This window comes from Betta splendens, chromosome 11 (genome assembly GCF_900634795.4).
Source record: "Betta splendens chromosome 11, fBetSpl5.4, whole genome shotgun sequence".
NCBI lineage: Eukaryota > Metazoa > Chordata > Actinopteri > Anabantiformes > Osphronemidae > Betta > Betta splendens.
Genome location: NC_040891.2, coordinates 68,959 through 74,961, shown reverse-complemented (window position 1 = coordinate 74,961; position 6,003 = coordinate 68,959). Strand labels below are relative to the sequence as shown.

The 6,003-nt window shown below is 40.5% G+C and overlaps 2 long non-coding RNA genes across 2 annotated transcripts; one reads left to right on the top strand and one right to left on the bottom strand.

Annotated features, from left to right (window-relative positions):
• Positions 1-268: 268 nt before the first annotated feature.
• LOC114865210 (uncharacterized) lies at positions 269-2,143 on the bottom strand. Its single transcript, XR_005898385.2, has 4 exons — positions 2,014-2,143; positions 1,884-1,930; positions 1,621-1,680; positions 269-1,542 (listed from the first exon to the last, which is right to left on the bottom strand). It is a non-coding gene; the product is annotated as an uncharacterized LOC114865210 (long non-coding RNA).
• Positions 2,090-5,113, top strand: LOC114865209 (uncharacterized). Its single transcript, XR_003787484.3, has 5 exons — positions 2,090-2,229; positions 3,667-3,725; positions 4,282-4,347; positions 4,432-4,490; positions 4,607-5,113. It is a non-coding gene; the product is annotated as an uncharacterized LOC114865209 (long non-coding RNA).
• Positions 5,114-6,003: the final 890 nt, after the last annotated feature.

Below are 6,003 nucleotides of genomic sequence, written 5' to 3'. Positions count from 1 at the left end.
CAGGCCATAAGAAGACTAGTTTAAGCCACGGCACTTGCAACTGTGCTTTTATGGTGTATTGAGCTGTTTTACAGTAGCCTAGCATCAGAACATGACCATTATAAATTGTATTTTCACAAACCAATGCAGAAACACTAAAACATCAGGCCTATCACACATGTTAGCAACACCTTTTCACAAAGCCACATCATCTGGGGAAACACATATTTTGACCACCATGAAACAGGCAGGGTCTAGCGTTGAAGTAGGGGGGGGCAATCCTTTTACTAGCATAACTTCCGCATTTGACGGCACCATGGAGTGGCCATCGTCCAGGTTCAACCATAGCACCACCATCCCCATCACCGACCCCACCACCAACACCCGGGGAGTCCCGGCATTCAGAGGGGAGCAACAAACGATGGCAGCAGGTTCATTCGCCTCCAGACCCAGCAGGGAACCAACCAGAAAATAATGATAATGAGGAGCCATTATCCAACCCAACAGCTTTTTCTTCTTCTCTTACTTACATTATATTGGAACATATATAACCACACAACCACCTATATTATCAGTGTGACAGAGACCCCAGAAGATAACAGGATGCTACGAAGAGGAGAAAAGAACTGTACAATGGACTTGAGGGGGACTATGGACACAGTAAATCTATAACCTGCATACTGAGAAGGACTACTACTGACACGGACACAAGACAATATGTGATGTATTGAAAATGAGTGAAAGGTTTCTGTACAATAAGGCTGAACTAACAGATTATTAAATTCATACAACTAGTAGATACTGGAAGTGCACACTACCTGTGTGATGTCGTAGTGGTACTTAGAAAGTGGTACTTAAGGAAAAACTCTTTAAAAAATGAACCTAAAGTTGAAGTGCATGTATGCTATTGATGGATGGTCCTTTTAGGACCAGAGAAGGGAAATATTGTGTAATAAATCATAAAGTTCATGAAATCATTACTGCTGAGAATGTTACAGAATAATACAGCACCTACTATCGTTCACTGGAGTTGATACTAATGCTACTGGTTCTCACACTGACTGTGCCTCATTAATAGGACCAGCAAATAAAGCATGTGACTGTTAATCTTGTAGCGGTTGTTATTAAATGTCTCTGCTTTTATTAGGACTGGATTAGAATTGCGACCACTTATCACATTCTGTCTCAGGAAACCTGTCTATTTGTAAGAGACAAGTTGTTGTGATGTCTACTGAAATTTAAGGCAAATAGTGAACTTATTATTGCTTCAATTATTATTTCAAGGTAAGGTTTAAGAACTTACACAACTACACCCAACAAATCTACTTCGATCGGTTGGGGGAAGGAATTTTGTTAATGTGTCTCTACATTGTCTACATTGTTTATCACTCCTTTGTGTCACTAGTAGTACTCAGGCGATGACTTACTTTTTGGGCCTCTAAAAGCACAGGCGACAGCATTTCTCCAGGTGCTCCTGTGGGTCAACTGTCTGGTCTGGAGTCAGTATCTTGTCACTGTTTCCACAGAAATCCTGGATGAAGATCTCCATCCTCCACTGTGACACTGTCACAATGGCAAGCACAGTAAATTACATCTACCCAACAAAAATTGTAGATAATAGAACTGGTGCGTAAAACTCACCAACACAGCTTCCCCGACCGATTAAGCATCCACTTTGGCTAAATCTTGACTTAGCTAAATCTAAGCATAAGCAAAATCAATAATAAAGTGATTATAACCGATATCCGTGGCGTTAGTACCGATTAAAAAACACTCACTTGTCTATCTCTCTCCATCATCCCTCTATCACAGTAACCCACGTGCTGTTGCTTAGCTGCAGTTAGCATGTCTGGCCTCTGCTACCGCAAAAACTGTAGATAATAGAACTGTTGCCTAAAACTCACCAACACAGCTTCCCCGACCGATTAAGCATCCACTTTGGTAGCTGCATCTACAGTAAAAACAGGCAAGCACAGCGAGGTCTTCAAGTGAACTGTTAAGAAACAGATTTGTTAAAGATTATACATTTATTACCGTTTGAAAAAGAAGCGTGTGCAACTCCGTCTCTCTCTCTCTCTCTCTCTCTCTCTCCGTCCCTCTACCACTGTAACCCACCTGCTGTCGGTTAGCTAGTCGTGAACCTGGAAGCATGTGTTAACAGAACTAGCTGCAGTTTGCGGGAACCTTTCTTCTCTTCTTCAGTGGCATTAACTGTTTGTCTGGACTCCGGGAGAGACTACATTTATTCAGGTAAGATGACCAAAACGCTAACGCTAATCTTTAATGCGAAGATAGCCATTTATCATTAGTCTAATTTGTATCTGTATGTATTTTTCATAGCACATCAATATTAGCTAAGGGTAAGCTAAATCTAAGCATAAGCACGTAGTAATAAAGTGATTATAACCGATCTCCGTTGCGTTAGTACCGATAAAAAAACCCTGGGCCCGCTCTGTCCTTCATCCCTCTATCACTCCCTCTAACCACGTGCTGTTGGTTAGCTAAACGTGTGGTAACAGAACATGCTGCAGTTAGCATGTCTGGCCCCTGCTACCTTCTTCAATAGTGTTAACTGTTTGTCTGAACTCCTTAAGAGATTAAATTTATTCGGGTAAGATTACCATTACGGTTTGTTTAGGTTTCAAACAATGCTGTATTACTTTAACCATAAATTTAAAGTTATGTTAGCTAACTGGCATTATTATAAATCTAAATGTTTGGGCAATCTTTTATCCTGTGCATTATTCAGACAATCCATGGTAGAATTATCCATCACCTCTTGAGTATGCATGTGTGTACATGATACATCTGTATTTTACTTTAAATTGTACATAATTTTGATCCTGCTCTTGTTTTATGACTGTACTGCTGCTGCAACGTGGAAATTCCCCCATTGTGGGAGGAATAAAGGCCTATCTTATCTTAATACCAATAAGATAAGATAATACGCTAATCAATATTTTTCTAGGGAGCTTTGTAGCAGTAGTGAGGACTGCGCATGACAGCAGCAGTAGAAGAAGAAGAAAGAAAGAAATTAACCCTTAATAGTCCCACAGTGGGGAAATTCGTTCTCTCCATTTGACCCATCCCCCTTGGGAGAGCAGTGAGCTGCCACATGAGCGGCGCTCGGGGAGCTAGCGCGAGGTGTCTTGCTCAGGGACACACCTGATGCCGAGGCGGGGGATCGAACCGCAGAACTTTTGCCTTCCGAGGTCGACACGCTACCAACTGAGCTACCAGGCCGCTAGTTCTCTGCATTTGACCCATCCCCGCGGGGAGCAGTGAGCTGCCAGACTTGTGTAAAGTGATTCGCTCATGGTCACACCTGATACCGCGCCGGCAGGGATCGAACCGCAGACCTTTGCCTTCCGAGGCCGAACCGTTACCAACTACGCTACCAGGCAGACTGCACATGACAGCAGCAGTAGCAGAAAGACTCACTCACTCACTCTGAAAGACCTGAACACGCACGCACGCACACACACACACACACACACACACACACACACACACACACACACACACACACACACACACACAGTAATGATAATTCCAGGACTAATAAAAGGGGAAGAAAGAGAAGATAAGCTTTATTCACCCCACAGTGGGGAAATTCAAAACTAGCCATGTTCCTGTTTTTAATTGAATTCCTCTCTGTTCAAATAGCCATTTGTCTTCTTTGAACAGATACATCTGTCCGAAGAAAGCAGGAGTGTGTCCTGAAAGAGTTACCGTATCTCCCAGAAGTGAGTCCAACCTCAAATTTATGTAAATATTTTATTATACCTCATGTGCAATGAAGAAATGTCACTTTGCTCCAAGGGCACTACATTTACATTGGAGCAAAGTGACATTTTCTTCAGTGCTCTACAGCTTGTAGAACCATGAACATTTACTAACTTGTCACAGACATTAATATCTGAATCTCTGGTCAGAAAGGTGAGTCCAAGTCCAAGTGATGATGTCACAAAAGCTGTGTTTCAGACTTTAGGTGAAGAAAGTTTATAGTCGGCTAGACTTTTTTTTTAAATGTCTCCACCCTAGCCTACCTGCTCAGATGATGAATGTTTTAAGACATGTTTTCCAGTAGGAGTTTACAAAGCAGCATTAAGGAACAGTCATAATATTTAACATGCAGGGTTTAGCACCCTCCAAAGGGAAATGTTGAAGTGTATGTATATCTTGTTCTTGTGTTACATGAGCTAATGTGTTTGGTACAGAAACTGGTGGCTCAAATTCCATACCATTTGTAAGTAATGTGTATGTAAATGTGTGTGTTTCCCTTTATGACAACATTCTCAGTGGCCTCAGGAGGTTTTAAACATATTGCAATCACAAGTCTCTCCATGAGGAACTGGCGGATCTAAGGTATGTGTCATATACACCTAATGACTCTAAACTATTTAAACAATAGTGTTTGTAAAGAAATTTTTACTTTATAAAACTCTACAGCATGGTCCTGCAGTTTGTGTGGTTAGATCTGCAGAGAGCAGCTAGAGGCCTTGGCACAGGTATGACCTCTGTCGCAAATATCTGACTTTCCATATCCATGCAGACATGTTAGATATTTAAACCTGTAAATTAATAATTAATTATTAATTATTTCACCTGTCATGTTATGGTTCAGGCTATTAAATGTGACGACACCACCTTTTATTACATGCACAGTCAGAGAGGAAGTGTTAGGACCTGTGCCCAAAGGTTCAACTCCAGCACTCAGCCAACATGGAAACAAGGTATGTGTGTGTCATCTGTCTAAAAACTAGGGCTACTCCCTACGTGTTCACACTAGTCATTCTTCACCTGGCCAAAGTGACTGATACCACTCATACTTGAGCTATAATCAGTTATTATATTATACATTTGATTTCTGCTACTTCATTCAAAATCAAAATACAAAAATTACATCAGAAAAGCACAGTTGCATTTCTCGTGGCTCAGAGTAGTGCTCTTATACCCTGAACAACTCCAAAACGATGTTTTAGTACTTCTGCATTGGTCTGTAGCAATGCAACTTAGAACATAGTCATGTTCTGATGCTAGGCTACTCTAAAACGGCACAACTGTAACAATGCAACTTATAATGGTTATGTTGTGATGCTAGGCTACTCTAAAACGGCACAACTGTAACAATGCAACTTATACTGGTTATGTTCTGATGCTTGGCTACTGTAAAACATCACAATGCATCAGGAAAGCACAGTTGCATTACCTGTGGCTCAAAGTAGTTTTCTTTTGCCCTGAACTGCTCCGAAATGGTGTTTTAGTGTTTCTGCATTGATTTCTAACATTACAGCTTATATTGGTTGTGCCGTGGTTCAAACTAGTGTTCTTATGGCCTGAAAAGCTCCAAAACGATGTTTTGGTGTTTCTGCATTGATTTCTAAAAAACAGCTTATAATAGCCATGTTCTGATGCCAAGCTACTGTAAGACAGCTCAATACACCCTAAAAGCTTATTTGCAAGAGTCGTGGTTTAAACTAGTTTTCTTAAAGCCTGAAAAGCTCAAATACAATGTTTTACTGTTTCTGCATTGATTTCTAACATTACAGCTTATATTGGTTGTGCCGTGGTTTAAACTAGTGTTCTTATGGCTTGAAAAGCTCCAAAACGATGTTTAAGTGTTTCTGCATTGATTTCTAACAAAACAGCTTATAATAGCCATGTTCTGATGCCAAGCTACTGTAAAACAGCTCAATAGACCCTAAAAGCTTATTTGCAAGAGTCGTGGTTTAAACTAGTTTTCTTAATGCCTGAAAAGCTCAAATACAATGTTTTAGTGTTTCTGCATTGGTTTCTAACATTACAGCTTATATTGGTTGTGCCGTGGTTCAAACTAGTGTTCTTATGGCCTGAAAACCTCCAAAACGATGTTTAATTTTTTCTGCATTGATTTCTATAAAAAACAGCTTATAATAGCCATGTTATGATGCCAAGCTACTGTAAGACAGCTCAGTACATCCTAATAACACAGTTGCAAGTGCTGTGACCTAAAATAGTCTTCTTATGGCCTGAAAAGCTTAA